We start from the raw sequence: 22,449 nt of genomic DNA on the forward strand, positions 1-22,449 counted from the left end.
GCCCCTCCCCCTGCGGCTTCCCCAGGGCGGCCCCCTCCACCCCATTACAGCATCGCTCCGGGCGCCAAGACGGATTCCAGCCAGGGACTGCTGCAGTCCGCTCTCCTCCGCCTCTCCTGGCTCCCGCAGCCCGTGTCCGGGCTCTGCAGCCTCCGGCTGTGCCCCGGAGAGTCCCCTTCCCTCCTCCACCCCGCCTCTGCCTCGGCACACCCTCGGCTCCGGGCTTAGAGGTGGGCGGGCACCGTGGGGACAGGTGGGGCCCCCGCAAAGTCGGCAGGTACAGCGGGGTTCTCCCTCCACATTGGGGTTGCCTCGGCGGTGAGGACTGTGGGTGGGGGACGCCTGCCAGTGGCTCTGAGGCCCGGCACAGCGCCCCACACCGGCAGGGGCTGGAGCCGAGGAAGCGGGCTCCTGGACCCGGGGCCAGGCACTGAAGTCGGGTAGCTAGCTGACCGGGAGAACCGGAGGGAGAGTCGTGCCTGGGGGGCTGTGCGTGACAGGCAGGGTGTGCCTGCCTCCATGGGGCGCGAGGCCGTGTCTGTGAACCCGTGTGACCGTCTCCCCAACAGCCCGCCTCTGGGCTTGGGGCGCTGAGCCCAGGTCCGCTGCGCGTGGCCGCGACACCGCGTGCCTGGCCCTGGTCCCCGCGGACGCCACCCGGGTGGTCCACCGCGGCGCCTCCCCAGTGCCGTGGCTCAGCGAGGCGTGCGCTCCTCGGAGACCCCGGCGGCGACCTCGGCCTCCTGGGTCCGGTGCGGGGGCGGGGAGCTCGGTCCGCTTCCCTCTCCGGGCTCCGGGCTCGGCAGCCCTGCGCGGGGGCGAGGGCGGGGGCGGGGGCGGAGCGCGCGGGCGGGATCCCCCCGCCTCCCCTTCCTGGTCCCCGGGAAATCCAGCCTCCGCGGCTTGGCCGCCTCCCGCTCCAGCGCCTGCTGCCGCTCGGCGCTCGCTCGGGGCTCCGCAGCCGGCGCGGCCCCTCCGCTGGGGGCTCCGCAGTGCCGGGCGCGTCCCTGCCCGCCTGCCCGCCGCCGCAGCGCCCCCAGCCCGAGTCGCCGGCACCATGTAACCCGGCCGGAGCCCAAGCCGGGCCAGGTAAGCCGCGGGAGGGGTGGGGACGGCCACGCTCGCCGCGCCCTCTGCAGCGCCCCCATCCTCGGCCTGGCTGCGGCCCGGCGCCGCCCACGCCCCGGGCTCCGGCGGCCTCGGCTCCGGGCTCCGGGAGGTGCGAAGGCTGGGCCTCCTCCGCTGCCCTGCCCCCCCTCCTCCCCAACCTCGCCCCGGCCTGGTGGCCCGCGGGCCTGACCCGAAGACGGGCGCGGAGGGACCACGCGGAGCGCGGACCGGCTCTCCCGGTAGCGCCGCGGGGGTTGGCCAGCCCCTGCCGGGCTTGGCCGGGGTGGAAGCTCGGGTCTGGGAGGGAGTCACCAGCTGGCTGGTGGGGGGAAGTGGCGGTGTTGGGGAGATCCGGAGAGAAGTTTCCTCTGCAGGTGTGTGAGTGTGAGTGCGTGTCACGGTGTCTGTGATGAGTGTGTGAGTGTGGCACCGTGTGGGTCCGTGGGTGATGATGTGTGCCAGCGAGTGTATGCAGCGAGTGTGTGTGTGTCATTGTGGGCGAGTGTGTGTGCGTGTCAGTGGGTGTATGCAGTGTGACTGTGGAGGGTGTTACTGTGTATATATATCTGTGGACATGTGTGCGAATGAGTGTGTGTTGTCATGGCATGTGCCTGTGTATGTCTCTGAGTGTGTGTGTGTGTGTGTGCGCGCGTGTGTGCCGGTGTGCCTGTGTCTCTGTGAGTAGCTCCTGGCATCTGTGGCCTGTATGAGTGAGTGAGTGAGTGAGTGAGTGAGTGTGTGTGTGTGTGTGTGTGTGTGTGTGTTGGCTGTGTGAGAATGTATCTGAGGAGAGTTCACTCTGAGTCGCCCACATCTGGGCTTCCTTCTCTGCCTTCCTCTCCCAGGGGATTTCAGAGGTCAGAGCATCCCCTCTCACCAGGGGCTCTTCCTCCTGTGTCTCCTCAGGCAAGAGCTGAATTGCACTTGGCCCCACCTTCACCTACCTCAGGGGTACTTTCTGTGATGCTCTGGTTGTGTCCTTGCTGCATGCTGGGGCCCCTGGCGGTAGTGGGGCCCCGGGTGAGCTAGAGGATGTGTGCTTCTTCTTGGGGCCCGTGAACTTGTGTTGTCTCAGTCCTGTTTCACCAAAGGACCGTTAGAAACGGAACCGAGCAGGCCAAGTAGAAGCGCCTGCCCTGTTCCTAGTCACCGGAGCAGGTGGATGTCCACCAGACTTCTCAGCCCTGAATTTACAAGTTCTAGGTCATTGGTTCGGTCTACTGGCTCTAGGTGGGTCTGTGCTGAAGCTCTTTGAAGTAGTCGTAGTAGAAATAAATAAATAAAAAATAAATAAAATAAATAAAAACAGTGCCTTTACATCAGTCCAGGACTTTTGAAACATGCTCCCCTCTCAAGTCTTTCTTTTCATCTCCCCAACAGCTCTGGGAACCAGAGCCAGCTTAAGCCACGTGAAATTGCAAATATTCAACTGCTTTTGTTTTTTATTTATAAAAGCAGCAATTTCATCTAGCTCAGCCTAATATAATGCCAATTTATAGATGAAGATGTTGAGGCTCAGAGGTAAATTGTATTTTCTATAATCCATAGTCAGTGTACAGAAAGGCTCCAGCCGAGGTTTTTTGGTGACCGAAGGAGCTATGTTGGGCCAAGGTTAGAGAGTGGTACTCCCTGCTGTGCGCTCTTGGTCCTGGGGGCACTGACCTCCACCTCTGCCCAGCATTTCATGAGTGCTGGGGCTCCTTCTGCACCCAGCTGCCAAGGCCTAAATGGGAGAAAGGGGGAGATGAGAAGAGAGAGGGGAGGGAGAGGGTTCGTGAGTTTGCAGTGAATCAGGGTCTAAAAAGGGAGTTGGGAGGGCTAGGTGGCAGGTGTTTCTAAAAAGAACATGAACATAGGATGAACAACTTTACATACTACCCCTGCATGCTCGACCCCCACTAACCCACTCATCTGACAGGCGGTGCCCACTGCATGTTATGTCAGGGGGCTCATGTCCAAGGAATGAGCTTGTATGTCACTCTAAAATGATGGTTAGGGGAGGAAGCTTAGCATTAGCTTGTCCAACCTCCTAATTATAAAGTGAAGACACTGAAACCCAGAGAAGGGAGGGGATTTGCCCAAGGTCACAATGTGTAGGTTCCTGGCTAGTCTTAGCCCAGGAACTTTATAACCCTCCATGTTGCTTTCTATTCCTGGAAACCCTTTCCCCTCCCCATGCCCATCACAACTGAGCAGAGATTTGGGGAGAAGCATTAAAGACTCAATAAACCTAAGACTAAAGGGGTCCTTCAACCTGGGACCCCTTTCCAAAGAGAGGGAGCTACAGATGTTTCTGGAGATGGGGATTCCTAGCCATACCCACCACCAATGTAGACCATGGGCTTGTCTTGATTCCTGCTGGTGAGGGGCTGGAGCTGCTGCAGGCCAGACTCTCAGACTTTATTCTGTGACAGCACCCGCTTTCTGCTGCTGCCGCCTGGCACCTCACATCATCTCTCTCCTGCTGATGTTGATGCTTGAGCTGGCTGCGCTACATTTTCTTTCATCCCACCCAATTTCTGATGCATTTTGCTTCTGGCTGGCCTGACAGTTCCTTACTTTATGAGTTCCTGTTGGGTAGAGAAACTTCTGGGGCTTGTTCGATTTTGGAAAGGTCTGATGTTACCCTTAACCCTTCTAATTAAACCTTCCAGGAGTTTCGGATAAATTATAATGACAATGGTTCCCATTCTACAGATGGGAAGACTGAAATTCAGAGAGGGGCTTCTTGTTTGTTTGGTTTTCTCTTAATCTACTAAGATCAGTAGTGGAAGAGGTTCCTGGAGTGAGGGGACAAAGGGAGCAAATGACAACAGTAGCTTTTGTCTGGAGGAGCTTGTACAGACAGGCCCCTTCCAGTGTCTTACCATTGCCATGGTCAGGAAACCTTCTCAGGGTCTGACTTCTTTCCCACTTGGTGGGTTCAAAGCTCGTCTCTCAGTGGGGGTTGGAAGAACAGCTGTGAAACCTCCACTATCCAAGCATTTGTCTCAATTCCCCCTTTACCCACCCTCCCTCCAGTCTGAAGGCTGCTGGCTCAGCGGGCCTCCTGCTGTCTGGGGAGTCTGGGTTTGAGCTGGGGTGAGGCACTGGCACCATTGTTATGGTAACGACCTGCCAGCTCATCGTTGCTAATAACTTGTCAAGTCCCTGGGCTCAAATGCAGCATGCCTTCCCACCAGCCCTTCTCCCCATGTCACAGAAAGAAACAGTGAGGCTGTGAGGGAAAGGTCTGCGAAAAAGGGAGTCTGGGGAGGTGGGTGGCCTTGTATTGGGGTTGTAGCTGAAGAAACGGGAAGGTCACTTGGGGGCTGGTTTATGCATATGGTTACATAATTTGCATATGTAATAGGCTGTTACATGTCAGTACACTCAGAACATACTTGAATAAACCTGTACATGCAAGATGACATCTTCATGTGCTTTTACACAGCAGCCCACATGCACATATGTTTCCAAGCATCAGAACATGCTTGTGTATGAATACTGCCTCTGCCATCTGCACATAAGGCACCCAAGAAATCTGGGTTTGTGGGGGTGTCCAGGTATGTGGGTTGGGATCTGATCTTTTTCTGATGCAGCTTCAAAGTGTCTTGTTAACAAAAGGACAGAATAGTCCCAGGGTTTCTTCTTCCTTCTTTCCAGTCAAGAGCTCAGAATGGGAGTGGGCTGGGGATGGTGTGGGGGCCCTAAGCTCCCAGCTCCCAAATGCCCCTACCTCTATGCCCCTTGAGCTCAGGTCTCCTCTGCCCCCTCACTCTCTATTCTTTCTCATCCTCTCCTCGTCCTGTGTGTAAATATTAAAGAGCTGAGCCTGCAGAGCTGATGTAGACATGGGGAGAGAATGAAATTAAAAAGGATTCCCTCACCCCCATCCCAACACCCCCACCCTGCAGTCCCCCGCTCCTGCCTCCTTCCCTCTCTCTTCTCCTCTCCCCATCACTCAGTGATTCCACATGTCTCTCCTCCCCCCAGTCCAGATGGGAGCTGGCTCCTTCAGAAAGGGGGCTTAGAACTGGGTGTGGGGAGCTACCTCTCTCTCTGTCTCCCTCACTACATCCGCCTGCAGGGCTGGGAGCCCCCACGTGAGTATTTCTTTTATTTTGGGGGGTGGTGGTTAGGAAGGAAAGTGGTGTTTAGAACCAGCTGTGAGTGGCGTGAAGAGGCTCAGGGCTGAAAGGAGGTGGGTGGGGTCCTGTCTCTAGGCTCCCTCATGTCTGGGTTTCTTTTCTCTCTTTGGACTGAAGGGAGGGCTACCAGATGCCTCCGGTGGATGGGAGCGAGTATGGGAGGGCTTGGGGGAGAGGGGCTTCTGTTCTAAAGAGGTGTGTGTTAGGGTAAGCCTGTTCCTTTCTGGCAGGCTGGGTTTCTGGCGGGGCGTCCTGCAATCCTTGGGAGCTGTCCCCAGTGCTGAAAAGGACTCGGAGGGGGTTTGCTCATTCGGAACTGTCCTGGGTCCTGAATAGGCCTGCGTTGGGGCCAGATGATGAAAAGGCGGTTGGGCAGTACTGAGGGCTCACTAGAAAAATTCTCCCAGATGACCCACTTTTCAAGGACAGAATTCCTGGATGGAAACATAGATTTGGGGGGTCCTCCCTCTGGCTTTAGGCCTCACAGTTATTAGTGGTATTTGGGAAAGGGACTCTTCTTTCCCTGTTTAAGTTCCCCCTCCCCTTTCCAAAATTACCCTACTGTTACTGTGGGGGTAGGGATGGAGGATGATGTTGTGGCTGTGAGCAGTTTTCCCATAGATGGTTTTAGTACAGTAATCTTGGGGGTACTGGCACCAGCCTTTCTCCTACTGGGTCCCAGAAATTCAGGCTCAAGGCAGTTTTGGATTAGGAGAGCTTAGGTTTTGCTGGTTAGGCCTGGGGTGGTTAAGAGGTCGAAAGTTTAGGATAATTTGATTGACTATGTGACATCCCCCTGCCCACCATACTTTTGAATTTGGACAGGGTACAGTAAAATATCCTGCCAGCCTGCCTTATGCTCTGCCCACCCCAACCACAGCTCAGAGCAGCATTTGGGGAGGCTTTTATTGGGGAGGAAGATTTCCAAGCCAAGGGTTCAAGGAGTGGGTGGGGTAGTTCAGTGCCATGGAGCAAAGAAGGAGGAGGCTACTGGAGATGGGGCAATGAAAAAGAGGAAGAGCTGGCAGAGAAGGAAAGAAATCAAATTTGGGGACAAGGTCTTGGTTTCAATCCTAAGTTCCCTTGTAAATCTTTCCCCCACCAACCTAAGGTCAGGGTTATCTCCATGTTCTGGGTTTTTGCACTCTGTCTGTGTAACTCTGAAGGGAATCGAGCAGGGACATTTCTCCAGGCCCCTTCCCTTGTCTTCCCAGGGGGATGAGAGCCAAATGCCAGGACATGCAGATGAGACTGTGGGGGAACAACAGGCAGGAAGGGTTGATGGCAGCTTTGCCTCCCGTCCCCATGAGCACAATCAAATATTCAAATGGGATCCTTCTTGAGGGGAGAGGAATGCGAGGGTTTCCAGATGACGCTGGGCACAATTAGGTGTGGCAGGAAGTTCAAGAAAAGAGGTATCTAGGGACCCTAAACTGAACCCATTCAGACCTTCCCAGATGTGACTTCTAGGTAATAAGGAACGCTTCACCCATCGTGTTTTTGATGTAACTCGTCAAGTTGATTCCTTCCATTCTGTAGCTCCTTGGGAGGAGCGGAGCTTTCCTATGCTGTGGGTGCTGGGAGGTGGTGGGCGTGGGTGTGGGTGCCTGTTTGGGGAGGGGAGGTGTTTGCGCTTCACTCAGCTCCCTTGGTTACATAACAGCTTTGATAAGACTTTACTTCGGAGCGGCTGCTACTGCCTGAAGCAGGCACCCCGCCACCCCCACGTGGAATGCTGGATGTCCACCCCCTTCGCCCTGGCCTCTCGGAGAGTCCTGCTATTCATAACCCAGTATTCCAGCAGCAGATTTCCTGCTGAGAGATGTCTTCTGCTTGCCTCCCCTCTCCCTACCCAGCTCCTGTTTTTTTTTCCTTTTTAAATACTTACTTCTTTTTCTATCTTGAGCCCAGGTCACCCCCTTTACATGTTTAAGCTTCTCTTTCCTACCCTCTCCTTGGCAAGGCCCTTGGGCTGGGCTGGGAAGGGTTCACTGAAAATCACGAAGCTGCCCTCTAGGGAAGAAGGAGTCATCCTAGGAGGTTTTAGGGCCCAGGGGTAATTTTCTTACTGCTTCTTCCTTGTGCCCAGTTCCAATAACTGTTTTGGAGTCTGGGAGCAGTAGAACATACCCAGAGGTACTGGCAGGAAGAACCCTGGCCTTGATATTTTCTCTTCATTTTCCCTTTTAGAATAAAAGAGTTGTGTATATAGGGGGTGGGGACTGCCTCTTGGGCACATTCTATTGATAATAGAAATGACTTTCCAAGTGGAGAAGTGGGAGACTGGCAAGAATAGGGAGCAAATGCAAACTTGCGGTGTCACTTGCAGAGAATGTGGGCTCCTGGCTTTGTGCACAGGAGAGAAGTCAGAGAGGGCCTGGATATCTCTGCTCTTTCAGTGCATGTGCATATGTATTTCTGCCTGTGAGTGGGTATGCCACTGTGTATATGCACATACATATGTGTGAGGATGCTATATGAATGTGTACCAACATATTTATGTAGAAGTTTGTGTAGAAGTGGACATATATACATGTTTATATGTATTGTATGGCTTATGTATGCATCCATGCACATATGTGATTGTGGAGACAATTACTTAATTAAACCTATGTATGTGGTGCTCATCCAGTGATGCATATATGTGAGTATAAGTATGCATGTGAACATACATGTGGGAACACATTTATGCACATATGAATATATGTACATAAGTTAAGTCATGCATGTGAATTAATATGACAGAAAGAATGAGAGAGAGAGAGAGAGAGAGAGAGAGAGAGAGAGAGAGAGAGAGAGAAAGAGAGAGAGAGAGAGAGAGAGAGAGAGATTGATTCTGACTGAACATTGAGGCTGTCCAAAAGTTGTTTCCCACAAGCTTGAACTTGATCTACTCTGATGCCTGTGGCTCTTCCTCAGAAAGCAGGTTCCTGAGTCTCTCAAATTCTCTTGTCACAGGGACCCAGTTGTTCCCCACCACCATCCATATGAAGGGAGTTTGCAGAAGAGAAACCTACACAGCCTTGGGGACATCTGGGAAAGGAGCTGAGACTAAGGCTGATCAGATACTAGGGTGCTCAGGGGTGTAAATGGGGAAAGAGTTTGGGAGCTTAAATATTCACATCACTACGGAGGTTTCAAGAATCAAGCAGAACCAGTTGGGTTTAGTGGATGAAAGGGACAGGCATAGTAGGTAGGCCCAAGTGTGTTCATAATCCTCACACATATGGGGCATGTGGCAATATGTGTGTACATGTACATGCATATTACTTGTCAGTGCCTTAGTATGCATACCTCAAAGTAAATACACTTTCTAACATATAAACACATGAAAAATCCAAAAGATATGTTAGCATGTGCATGTAGGCTAGCACACATATCTGTTTGAATAAAGTATGCAGAAATATGTTGGCATATGCTAACACTGGCCTGATTGCAACCAGGACTGCATACATGTGCACCTCACTCACCCTGCTTAATCACAGCTTGTAAATAGTCCTGTTTCCATCACAGGTGGCTCACCCAGTGCAGCCAATGTTTCTTTTATGCCTGTGATGTGCCACGTACTGTGCTGGACACTGGGGATGGTCCTTGACCTCAGGTAACGTACAGTGTAGAGAAGGCAAAATACCTAGAACCAAGTAAGGAAGGTAGGAGGACATGTGTTCGTCAGGGGCGGTGGGGACCGCTGAGGGGTTGGTCAGTTCTGGAGTGGGGAGGGGAGGGGTTTGGTAAAGGATCTAGAGGAGAGGAGGTCTTTGAGCCGAGGCTTGAAGGTTGAACAGGTGTTCTTCAGGTGAGCAACTGTAGGAAAAGGAGTGTCAGTGACAGGAAATGTCCCAACTGGTCTCTCTACTTCCACCCTTGCCAGCCCCTCCTCCACCGATTCTCCTGCAGAGCAGCCAGAGTAAGATGAGGTAATGCCTTTCCAACGGCTTTCCATCTCACTAAGAGAGAAATACAAAGTGCTTAGCGGGGCCCGAAAGACAAGTGCTGTGTGTAAAATGCGCCCAGTGACCTTCCTGGGCTCAGGTGCCACCCCGACACTGGCTTTCTTGTGGTTCCACAAAGATGCTAGCATAGTCCCACCTTGAGGCCATTGCACTGGCTTTTCCCGCAGCCTGAAATGCTCTTCCCCCAGATACCCACGTGACTTGCTCCCTCCCTTTATTCAAGTTTTTGCTCAGAAGTCACTTTTTTGAGAGGCCAAAGTCTATCTTAATGGCCCCTTGTCATTCTACCCCCTCATGGCACTTTTTTTTTTTTTTAAATTTTAGCACCACCTCCATTATTTCATATATTTGTTTATCATCTTTTTCCACTAGACATAAATTTCATGAGAATGGGAGCTTCATTTGTTTTGTGTATTGCTGTATCCACTGTGTCCAGCGGAGTTCCTGGCTTAGAGTAGGCTCTCAGTACATACTTACCGAATACACCAATTTTAGGTAGATCACACTGGTAGCCAGCGAAGAGAATGGGTGGCGCTGGGCCAAGATGTGACTGCATTCTCCTTTCCTTTTGGATCTTGTCATCACCACCCCACATATGCTTACTCCTGCCAGCCAGGTGCAGAGGGCTGCCATGCCAGGTCCCTCTGGCTCTATTCAGTTAATGATACAGGGCTTCCCACTCAGGCAACAGGGGTAGAGAGCAGGGTCCTGAACAGTGGAAAGGTTTTAGGAAGTTAGAGCCGACAGAGGCTTAGAGACACATGGACAGAGGCAGGCAGACCCTGAGAAGAGTGCTCAAAGTCAAGGCCCAGACTTCAGGGCCCAGACTTCTTGAGGCCAGACGCAGGGGGAGACAGGACAGCATCCTCAGACAGCACCTGCAGTCTAGCCCCCACCTCCTTCACTCCTCTGTTCCTCTCCCATGCCCACTCCTGCTCCTCTCTCCTGATGGGGCGGGTGCCTTGGCCAAGTGTGGGCTTAGTAGGGAGTGAGTGGTCCCCCTAGTCTGTGATGTGATGGGGGACACTCAGAGAAAAGGGACCCAATTTCTAGAGGACAGCCTAGGAGTTTGGTGGTAGGGAAGGAATCTCTCTGAGTCTCAAGTTTGGCTCCTTTTCCTCTCTCCCAAGAGAGCTTGGAGAATTGCACCTGTGTTTCAGAATGAAGCCCTGAGTTTAGACCCAGGCAGGACCAGTCAGCTGCTAGCATGAAGGGACTGAGCCTTAGAACGTGGGGAAAGCTGGGAGCAGAGTTAACGGGAAATGGAAGACAAGGGAGTTATGGATCAGCCCCTCCCGCTGCCGTTCCCTGACCTCTGGGGGATGGGGGACGCCAAGACCCCAGATCCTCTTTGAGAGTTCCTTTCCCAGACCTCTAAGCCTGCGTCTGCTTTGCCTCATCCCCAAGATGCCAGTGCTAGAGCCCCTTTGCGGGGTTCTGAGGTGTAGGGGGCCTTCTGCCAATCTCTCTCATCTGGACTAGGGGCGGGGGCGCTGCAGCCGCTCCCCTCCCACCTGGGCTCTGAGCGTGGGGGTTGGGACCAAACAGCCGCCAGAGCCGCCCACCTGCCCGCGGTGTCATGGCAACGACTCTGTTCACGTGGACGGTGGGGAAAGGGAGGAAAAGAGAGGAGAGGAGACATCAAGGCAGACGTGAAGATGGGAGGGGGTTCCTCAAGGGTCCTGCGTGCTGGATCCCCCATCCCTCCAGCTTGGCCCGACCTAGCTCCTTTTACCCCAGTCCCCCAGGGCCTGGTGGGACCTGTGCTCCAGGGCTGGCCTCAGAGTGTGCGTGTCCTTGGGTGTCCTGAGTAGGATGACCTTGGTCTCCTGTGCTTGGGGCCGGCAGGTTTCTGGGGGAGATGGGGCTTCAGCGTGTGCAGACCTCTCCTTCTTTCCCCACCCGGCAAGTCCTGGATGGTGCCTGGGGCTGAGGGGACGAGAGCCCGACCTACTTCTCCATTTCCTCACTATTTTTCAAAAGGAAAACGACCCACTTTTCAGCCAATCGGACTGGAGCCCGTTCCCAGGCTGATTGCCTTAGCCCCCCTGCCCAGGCCTCTACCCCATCCTCAGCCCATTAGCCACGTGCTGGACCCACTTCCTGAGGAAGCAGCTGCGCTTATGTGGAAGGCCCTTCCCTGCCCCCGGCCCAGGCTGCGGAGGGGTCTGTTCTGGTGGAGCAGGCGTGGGCCAGGGCCAGACTGATCCTATCCTCAGCTCCACTTTGGGCAGATCCTTTGAAGGCCACAGTCCTGGGCACTTTGAGTGTCCTGTCCAGCATCGCCATACTCTCCAGGACTGACTTTGTGGAGGGGCAGGCTGGGCCCTGGGTATGGTGGGAGGACTGTAGCCCTCCTCTCTCTATTAGTGCATAGTTGTGGGCTGTCATCCCAAACTGCTCCATTTCCACCTGGAAAAGGAGAGCCTGCAGCACTGGAGAACCAAGTGTGTCTGTCTGTCTGTCTGCCTGTCAGAGCTCCTCCCAAAGAACCCTGCTGGAGGGTTCTGTCTGTGCTTCTTTTTCCAAGCCCCTCCCCCCTCTCCATGATATTGGTCTGGGCCTCAGAGCCCCCTCCCTCCCTCAGCTATATTGGCCTGGCTGGCTTTGGGGGTGATTAGGGATTTAATTATTTAGTTTCCCCAGCTCAGTAGATTAATTCCATCCATCACAGCCTTCTACCCCTCTCAGGGCTGCCTGGCTAGCCCCAGAGGGAGGGAGCATCATTGCTCACCTGGGCCTAGTATTGGATCTGGGAACAATGGATAAAGTTCTTGTTGGGGGAGGATTTGGTGTGTGATACTGAGATGTGAGTGCCTAAGTGATGCGAAATGAAAATGTATATGTGTTGCATGGGTATCAACATGTGGACACGTAGATAAGGTTCTGTAGCTGTGCAGTTTCTGTGTGCACAAGCATCAGTGTCCATTGGATGAAAATGCACACGCATGTGAACCCCTTGGGAACGTTTGCATCATGTGATGATGACTCTATATGTGAGGGCAGATACCACGTGAGTTGTGTTGAGTAACTCTGCATGGCTTGTAATTGGCCTCTGGATGAACACGTGTTCGACTGAGAATAAGCAGTTTTGGGAATATGTATGCCCACGTGTGAGGGAGGGATGGCAGCGGTGTAGGTTTCCGGAGGCTGAGTGATGAGTCAGGGCTCACTGGGGGTCCATCTGGTGGCCTTATCAGACCAATTTGGTCAGAGAGACACACTACTTTAGACCTGCCAGGACCTGGTCTCTTAGTGCTGAGAGTGCCAGGGCCTGTACTCAGACCCAGATTTAAATTCCTCTTCCATCACCTGTTGTGACCTTGGGCAATTTTCTTTATATTTCTAAGCCTCAATTTTCTCACCTATAATGTAGGAGTAATAATGGTATCTCATGATAGTTTGCAAGGACTACACGAAAGAAGTGCATCGAAAGCATTGAGCATAATGCCTGCTCAGTTGTAGCCACTCTGAACCTGAGACTTCAGAGGTTGTCTGGTCTGAAATGTGTCCAATGCTTGAATCCACCCAACTTCCAAAGTGGTCCTCCAACCTCTGCTCCCATGCCTCCCTGGACAGGACACTCCCAGCTCTACGGGGAGCCCACATCACACTGGATCAGCTCTGCCTGTGAGAAGTTCTGGTTTAGCTGCAGGAAGTCATTTCCCTCCTGCTTTCTCCTGTTTCTCCCCTTCTCCCTGTGACCCAGCTGAGGAGTACTACTTCCTGATGGCTCAATTACTGATCCTGAATGTATTGAGCACCTACTATATGCCAATCTTGTCCATACAGAGATAGATCAGATGAATACTAGTTTTCAAGGAGCTCACGGCCTGCAAATATTTACCCGACTGTGTTGAAGTATGGGACCCAAGATGAGGTAGCAACTGCTCTGCCCTGGAGTTGATGGGGAGGGCACTTGTAGGGAAGCTTTTTTAGAAGAGAGAAGCCCTGAACTGTATCAGACAGCAAAGTTGGGAGGACAGGCCTGCCATATGAAAGGATCTCACAGTGTGTGCTGCCTCCTCTCCCCATGCTCTCTCCCATTGTGGTCCTGGCTACTGCTAAGCCTAAATCCAGAGGAGAGCAGTGGCTAAGGTACACTGAAGGCTGGAGCAGGATCAGGCAGTGCCAAGGGGTGCCACCACATAAACCTAGCAGTCAGCCAACTCACTAGCTCCAAGGAATCCTGTGAGGCTCATCCCTGTGCTTGATTCCTCAATGAGAGAGGCCCAGAAGAGGAGACAGGCCCTGGTGTAGGGAGCCTCTGCCCCAGCTCAGAAAGAGCGTATAGGAGAGTGTGCTAACCCAGGAGGCAGTGTCTAAGCTCTGGACTCCATAGGGGAACCAGACATTTGGGCTAGAGAAAAGCCAATGGCCTAGTCTGGATGAGAAGCTGCTGCCCAGTGGACCTTGCTGTTGACTTTGGATCTTACCTGTTTTTCTCTGATGGTCCTGACAGATTCAGGTCTGGCAGCATCCTGGAAGCCAGGGCAGCATCAGCCTAAATCTCATAAAATACATACAAATGAAAGAAGGCACCAGGATGCTAAAGTCAGGAGACGTCAACATATGGAGATATGTGTGCCAGTTGCCTTGGGTAGATCAGTTTATTTACTCATTGCCACAAACGTAGGAGGTAGGTATTGTTATTCCTATTTTACAGATGTGAAAATTGAGGTTTAGACAGATTAAGCAAATTGTTGACGGTCATGCAGGTAGGCTGCAATATAATGGTTGGAGACAGATGATTGTCTTTCCAATACCCAGCAATAAGGTTGCTGGGCTTTCCCTTCCAGATCCCTGGAGGTGTAAGAGGAACCACCAACCCCGGCGGAAGGGGTTGACGGGGTCTGCAAATCAAGCTCTCTCAGATGCCACCATCTTTGGCCACCAGGGCTACTATGCAGTCTCTGGCATGCTCAAGGAGTGGGAGGTCTTAAAAGAAGTCCAGGCAAATGGAAACGCAGGCTGGATTTCCAATATGGAATCCCCTAGGGGCTCTCTGAAGCCTCTAGGCCGCAGTGGTTCTCAACCTTCTGGCCCTTTCAATACAGCTCCTCATGTTGTGACCCAACCATAAAATTATTTTCGTTGCTACTTCATAACTGTAATGTTGCTACTGTTATGAATCGTAATGTAAATATCTGATATGCCGGATGGTCTTAGGCGACCCCTGTGAAAGGGTTGTTCGACCGCCGAAGGGGTCGCGACCCACAGGTTGAGAACCGCTGCTCTAGGGGAAAAGGAGTGGAGGTCCTTTCTGTGGGCTGTTGGGCACAGGAGTAGAGTGATTGAGGACAGCAAGCGAAGACTTTCATTCATGCAGTGGGTAGTTTTTAAGCACCTGGTCATGCCAGGCATTGTTCTAGATACTGAGAATATACTACAGGCATGAGGCAGACATAGTTCCTGCCCTCCTGGGGCCTATATTCTGCCTTGGGGAGACATACTATAAACATGTCATAGATAAAGAAAATAATTTTAAAGAGCAATAAGTGTTATGCAGGCAACGGAACAGCTGCTGTAGAGAGTACATGGGGGATGGAGCTTGACTTTAGTCCCTGGTCAGGGAAGGCCTCCCTGTGCCGAGACCCAGAAGATGAGACAAACACCGCCATGGGAATATCTGGGGCAGAGTGTTCCAGCAGAGAGAACATCAAGTGCAAAGCCCCCTGAGGTGGGATTTTCAAAGAGATTATAGGTAGTGTGGGTTATTCACAGTCTGAGCACTGTCCACTGGGTTCAGGAGATAGATTTAGATTTGGGTCTGCCTAAATGTTTTGAGTGTTTTGGAGCAGTAAGTCCATTTTCTGTGAAATTCTTACCTTAAACCCCTAGAAAGAATTGATTAAGTACGGTAAAACGATGGATAAAAAAGACCCTAGACCTCCCTCCTATTTTATTTCTCCTTTCTTCTCCATTTTTCTGGGTGCAAGTGAGAGTAGAAGGAGGTTTTTCTTTGGGGTCTTAGGGGCTGGCGTGGGGAACAAGACATATGGAGTCTTCAGCAACAGGGCTGGGTAGGGTGGTTGAGAGAAGCCAGGGGCGAGGACACCAGCCCAGCTACAGAGATCCTGCCAAAGGCAGCTGGGCAAAACCAGTGTTGAAATGGTCAAGGGGGCTCAGGCAGAAGTAGATGCAGGAGGAAGTGGGGGCTAGCGGAGGAGGATCATCCACGGGCTCAGGAGTGTGGGCTGCAGGTCAGAGGCTCTGTGTTAAGGCTCCCCAGTAGCCCTTTCACAGTGGACATACAGCCCAGCCACTCCAGCTGCGTCAGGATGGTGGGGGGTGGGGTGTAGAGGACTGGACAGAGAAACTGCAACAGAATCCTGGCCATTGTGGTTAAGCCAGCACAGGGAAAGGGGATGGATAGGCAAAGCCTGAAACTTTGGGGTCCCAAGGGCCCACATGGCTCACCCACAGGCATGGAAAAGCCCGGGCCTACAGCATTCAAATGAGTTCCTGGCCTCACCGGCTGTAAGTTCTGCTGTGTTGGAACTGGTATGGGGATGACCTCATAGGCTCCAGTGTTAAGGGACTAGATGAGCTGATCCCCAGCAAGAGAGCAACTGTATCCCTTTCTTGCCATCTGGACTATGATGTCCAGCTTATAGCTCTCCAGACAGCGTCCTGAAGGAGAGTAAATCAGTTAATAGTTCCTATTTGAAATCTTTATCTCTGCCCAAGGCATCACTCTGTGTCAACCACTAAGATGCTGGCATTTGTCAAACACACCTTTGGTCTTATATGGCTGCCCAAGAGAGATTAAGTGACCTACCCAAAGACACACTATAAACCAATGGAAATCATAAACATGAAAGTACAAATAATGATTGCTACCTTTATTGAGTATTCTGCATGGTGAAGTACTAAGGGATTTATATGTTTTACCTTGTTAACCATCATATCATTAGTACCTTTCTGATGGCTCTATTATTATCCCTTTTTATTTATTTTTATTTAATTTATTGGGGTGACATTGGTCAGCATGAACATATAGGTTTCAGGTGTGGGTTTATGTCTTACAAGATCTGTATATGGTACCATGTGCCCACCACCCAAAGTCAAATCTTGTATTGTCACCATATATTAGGGCCCTCTTTTCCCCCCACCTCCTTCCCTCTGGAAACCACCACACTGCTGTTTGTGTTCACAAGTTTCAGTTTTATATCTCACATATGAGTGAAATCATATGGTTCTTAGCTTTTTCTGACTGACATATTTCGCTTAGCATGGTGTTCTCAAGGTCCATCCATGTTATTGCAAATGGAGCTATTTCATCCTTTTTATGGCTGAATAGTATTCCATTGTGTATATGTTCCACATCTTCTTCTTCGTGTTTTTTTTTTTAAATATTTATTGATTTTTTTACAGAGAGGAAGGGAGAGAGATAGAGAGTTAGAAACATCGATGAGAGAGAAACATCGACCAGCTGCCTCCTACACACCTCCTACTGGGGATGTGCTCACAACCAAGGTACATGCCCTTGACCGGAATCGAACCTGGGACCTTTCAGTCTGCAGGCCGATGCTCTATCCACTGAGACAAACTGGTTAGGGCTTCTTTATCCAGTTCTCTATCTCAGGACACTTTGGTTGCTTCCATGTCTTGGCCATCACAAATAATGCTGCAATGAACACGGAGGTGCATATATCTTTGCGAAGACATGATTTTGAGGTTTTCTGGTATATATCCAGGAGAGGAATTGCTGGGTCATATGGTAGCTTTATTCTCAATTTTTTGAGGAGTCACTAGACTGCTTTCCATAGTGGTTTTGCCAGTCTACATTCCCCAGCACTGGATGAGGGCTCCCTTTTTTCCACAACCTCTCCAACACTTGCTATTGCTTGTCTTGTTGATAATGGCCATTCTAACAAGTGTGAGGTGGTATCTCAATGTAGTTTTGATTTGTTTTTCCCTAATTGCCAGTAAGGTTGAATATCTTTTCATATATCTATTGGCTGTTTGTATGTCTTCTTGGGACAGGTGTATTTTCAGGCCCTCTGCCCACATTTTCATTGGGTGTTTGTTTGTTTGGTGTTGAGTTTTATGAGTTCTTTATATATTTTGAAAATGAAACCTTTGTTGGAGCTACTGTTTGCAATATCATCTCCCATCTGGTTGGCTATCCCCATTTTACAGATGAGGAAATAGGCTAAGGGAGCTGAATCATCTGCCCAAGTACACATAGCTAGTAAGTGAGTGGAAAGGGACTTGACCCAGAGAGTCTACACCAATAACTGCTTTGATCCAGGGAGTTCGTGAGTCACCTAGGTCTCAAGAAAGGAACATCAACTGATCTGGCTGGGCAGGGCCCCCGGGGGAGGAAACCGCCCTGACTTCTTCCTCTGCAACCCTTTTCCTTCTCTCATTTTCCATTCTTTTTCTGGAAGGTAATTGCTTGGGGCAGTGACAACCTCCTGGTGAATTACACAGCTGGTTTCCCAGTGAGATTTGTAACAACAATCCCGCCAGCCTGGCAGCCCCCAGCAAGTTCCGGTTTAGGAAATAATTGCTGGATTGTGTAGTTGGTGCTAAATTGGGTAATTTCTTGGTGACGGCATGTGTGCCACTTCTTCCATTCCCAGTTAGATTCGAGCTGCATCAGAGAATTTGTCACATGCGACACCCTCCCAGACGCCATCACTCCCCACTCACCAGCCAGCCACAGGCAGTTGCAGAAGTGACTGCTTCCCTGGGCCCAGAGGTTCACCATGTGGGGCCGCGCTCTGTGTCCTGGGACTGTAGAGAGATGACTTGGAGCAGTAAAACGGGAAACATAACACCGGCACCCAGAGTTGTCACAGGGCTGCAGAGAGCTTCCTTTACTCTGTACTTATCTGACCTTGGACTTGGAACAAACTCAGTACTCACCACACAGGGGGAAAGGCTAAACCACACTCTGGTTAGCTCTAGAGTATGTGGTATGTGGGAGGTTTTTCTTGTTTCCTTTTCTTAGAATTCATTTTCATTTCTGTGTTTACTTCAGAACGGTGTTTAATACGTTTGGATTCTCTGGGCTGGCATCCCAGGTGAGAGGAAAGCTAAGGCCTTGGAGAGGCCCTGCTGGCTTTGCCACCAACTCTGTGACCTTAGCCTCTTTAAGCCTCGGTTTCTTCTTCGGTAAATTGGGGAGGGTGATAATATCTTTCCCTTGGAATAGTTGTGGGAATGAAATAAAAATGTCCTAAGTGGAGGGATCTTGTTCTTTGCAGGCTCACATTCACTCAGCAAACACCTGCCACATGCCAGGCATTGTTCTAGTGGCTGGGGATGATGCAGTGCAGAAGATGGATGAAGTTCCGGCACTTACATGGAGCTTACATTCTAGTGGGAGAGACAGACAATCTCTGCATCACTCAAATTGAAAATGGTAATGATTTAAGAGCTATCCAGGCCCATAGTGCCTTGAGAGCAAACAGCAGGGGGATCTGACCTAGTCAGGGAGGCCAGAGAAAGCTTCCCTGAGCAAGCAACAACTGGGCTGAGATCTGAAGGGTGTGTAGGAGTTAGCAAGGCAGAGGTGGGCAGGCAAAGCTTTCTGGACAGGGGGAACAGGCCCCATGATGAGAGGGATCCTGGGACTGCAAAAGACTGGCCTGGCTGGAGCAAAGCAAGTAAGGGGGAGCGTGTTGTGAGAGGAGGTGGAAAAGTAGGAAGGGCCAGACCTGCAGGCCTTGTTGGACAGGTTAGGGTGTTTTATCTTAAGAACATCAATAAGCCAGAGAAGTGACATGATCAGATTTGTGTTATCAAATGACCATTTGGATGGGATCAGGGTAAGAATAGAAGCAGGGGCAGCAGTTAGGAGCTTTTGCAGATGTCTAGGCAGGGGGTGATGTTTCAGAGGTAGTTGGATTTAGTTAGCAGTGCTTTCTGCTGCAAATACAGGAAATCTGGCCAACAGTGATTTAAATAAAGAGGAGTTTATTTCTTACCACATTTAGGCCTGGAGGAAGGGAACTGCTTGTGTTGGTTCCCAGGCTCAATGACTCCAAGACTAGCGTTTCTGCAATTCTCTAGGCTTTTCTCTCCTGTTGTCAAGACAGCTGCCCTAGCTCTGGCATCCTGGTTGTATTCAAGCCAAGAAGAAAAGACGATACTAGCGAGCTTCACCCTTTTTATCACAAAGGCCAAATCTTCCTTAGAAACACTCATTCGATTTTTATATACATTTCATTAGCCAAAAGTGAATGATATGTCCTCTAGTTCCAAGGGAGGCTGGGAAAGGAGGTTGAGAGTGAGTTTTAGCTACTCAGCTAACCGTGATTTGGTGGATATGGAAATAAGCGGGCAGATCTATTGTTAGGAAGCAAAATCCAGAGGACTTGGTGATGGATCACATTATTAATCTCCTCTTTGTTTTTCCTTCTTATTGATTATGTTTAGTAATAAGATGGCATCAGGAGGAATGTGATTGTAAAACATAATACAAAGGAGAAAGCCTATGTAATTAAATCTATATCAGTTCAGTCTTTTTTCTGCATGTGTGTTAATCTTCACTCGAGGATATTTTTCCCATTGGTTTTGAGTCGGGGCGGGGGGGGGGGAGAGAGAGAGAGAGAGAGAGAAAGAAAGAGAGAGAAACATCGATGTGAGACACATTGATCACACATGACCTCATCAGGGAATCAAACCTGAGACCCTTTGGGCCTATGCTCTAACCACTTACCAACACCAGCCAGGGCTCCTCCATTACTATTAATCATGCCCGAAAAGCTAGCTCTTCTCCCTGATATCCCTGTGCCTAATAATGGCATCATTAGTCTTCCAGTCACGGCTGTTGCAAAATTTAGAGTCGTCTTTCTTTCTGACTCTCTCTCTCCCACCTCTTGAAAGTATTAGCCAAACCTTAAATGTCTGCTGGAACCCTCCTACCCCATCCCTCAGAATTCCTTATTTGGCCCCCTCTTCTGCCTTTGTGCCTGTTATTTCCACCACTGGGAGTTCTGTCTTCCTGCCCCACCTTTGTCTGTGGAACACACAGTGATCTGAGCCTGGAGCTGGGAGGGCCATCTTGTTCCCATCTCAAACACACTCTGCCTTGGGAAGTCTTCCTCAATTTCCCCCTATTACATCTGGTCTTGCTCTCATCTGAACTATTCTAGCACCTTGGTACCTCTTTCCAGCACAGTCATTTATTCATCTACACAGTGAATATTTATTAAGGACCTGCTCTGGGCAAAGCCCTGAGTTAGGTGCTAGAGATCCAGAGATAAATAGCATTTGGTTCCTACCCTGCAGAAGACCACATTCTGGTTGGGGGGAGACAGAAACGGAAGCAGACAATTTCTATGCAGTATGATAGCTGCTTTCATGGGGAACCCGGGGTGTTATAAAAGCCCAATAGAGAGGCATAACCCAGAATAAGAGTACAGAAAGTCTTTGAGGGAAGGTGGGGCTTAATATGAGCAAGTGGGAAAGGGGAAGGGTTGGGGTAGGGAGGTGGATGAAAGGAAATTCTACGAGGAGGGACCAGTTTGTGTGAAAATACGACCTAAAATAACCCTGTTATGTAAGAGGTTGTTCCCCTGTTAGATTATAAGCCCCTCGATGATAGGGATCACACTTACATCACCTTTATACACTTCTCACTCAGAATCTGGTTTATGGTAGCAGCTGAACAAAATTTAGTGGAATGGAATCATATTGGAGGGCAATGAAAATGCAGTGGCTCAGCACCATGGACAGATCACTAAGACACCTGCAGTTGGAGGTAGTCCAACCTGTAAGCTCATTTCCATGTATTTGCATAATGAAGCCAACCACATTTCCCTAGGGGTCCAAAGGCTCTGCATCATGGGAGATACAATCAGTCCTGGTTTGGGGGGTTGGGAACGGAGATGGGCAAAGCCAGAGGCTGGTTCTCTGAGGACTCTGGGAGACTCTGTCCTTTGCTCTCTTCACCATCCTTTTCTTTTTCATCAGGAGCCAGTGGTCCTGAGCCTTCTGAAGTTAGGATTCTGCCTGGTGGTGAGGATCCTGGCGCCAAGGATGGGACACCCAGGATGGTGAGTCTGGTAGGAGAGTCGGGGAGATGGGGATTAGATCGAGGTTCTCAAACCAGAATTAACTTGAGTTTGAATCTTGATTTAAAGTGACTCACCCACTCACTGGCTTTGTGACTTACCTTTTGAGCTCGGTCTTCTCACAGGTAGATGTGGATAATATCGACACACAGGATTTCAGTGAGAATAGAGAATATTATGCACAGCACCTGGTACATAGCAAGTGCTTGGGAAATAGTAGGAGATGAGCTGTGAGTAGGATCTGGAGGAAGGCTGAAACATGATGGATATTAGGAGGTGGTGGGTGGGGAGCAAGGGAGGATGAGTCTTGAAGGGGCTGTTGTCTGGAGTCTTTGATGCTGTCATCCCCTCCTGGTCAGCAGATGGCCCAGGAGCCTGGTCTGGGATGAGGGAGGGCGCCGTCTGCCAGCATCTCAGTCCCTGTTGCTCCTGCTGTCACCCCCTCCTGCCATAGCTCCTGTCCTGGCAGCTCTGGAGTCCTGATTGGAGGCAGTTCTTGCTGAGAGCTGACCTCTCTGTCCTGTAGCCATGGCAAGCCTGGGAAGGGGGCCAGGGGCACTGCTTTCAACATTTTCTCTCCATCACTACCTGCCCTGCGAGCCCGCTGTTCCTGGGAGGTGGAACTCCTGGGTTCCAATCCCAGTTTAGGATTCAGATGCTGCCTTGTACAGCCAGCATTCCTCCCATTTATGGTCTCTGCACCCTTCATGATTCCCCTTTAGTGGAATGGGGGTGGCAGGTAGGGGTAACAGGCCAAAGGGGAAATTCCAGGGGGGAGGGGATATTTGAAATCCGGAAGAGGAAAGGAGTCATCTTAGGTTATTCCTTCCTACCTCAGTCTTGGGGAGAGGGAGAATGAGCCTGCAGCCAGATGGAAGGAACTGGGTGTGAAAGGAAGGGGAGGGGTTTTCCTGCATAATCAAGCTGGATATTTAGATTTGGGTCTGTATATTCTCTTTGGTTATTGCTGCTGGGAGTTTCGACCCTGGAGCCTGGCTCTTCACAGCAGTGGAAGTGGGTAGGGATGGGTCAGAGGGTGTGTTCCTGGATCAATTTGCCTAAAGTCAGCTTGTTAAAAGCCAGTTCAGTTAATGACTGGTTTCTTTGAATGTTTTGTACATCTGTTTGGGTATCCTTTTATTTCTGGTAACCCTGGGATTTTTTTTTAAAAAACACAGCCATTTGGCTGCAGGCATTTCCTTTTGTGAATAAATATTTATCAGA

General features: G+C 50.8%; 1 protein-coding gene across 1 annotated transcript in view; it reads left to right on the forward strand.

Annotated features, from left to right (window-relative positions):
* Window positions 1-665: 665 nt before the first annotated feature.
* Window positions 666-22,449, forward strand: part of DLGAP3 (DLG associated protein 3) — a 57,661-nt gene continuing 35,877 nt past the window's right edge. The window contains exons 1-2 of the mRNA XM_059690251.1: window positions 666-1,089; window positions 21,125-21,207. The gene's annotated coding sequence lies outside the window, so the exon portion shown is untranslated. The remainder of the gene's footprint in view (window positions 1,090-21,124; window positions 21,208-22,449) is intronic.

This window comes from Myotis daubentonii, chromosome 3 (assembly GCF_963259705.1).
Source record: "Myotis daubentonii chromosome 3, mMyoDau2.1, whole genome shotgun sequence".
Taxonomy (NCBI): Eukaryota; Metazoa; Chordata; class Mammalia; order Chiroptera; family Vespertilionidae; genus Myotis; species Myotis daubentonii.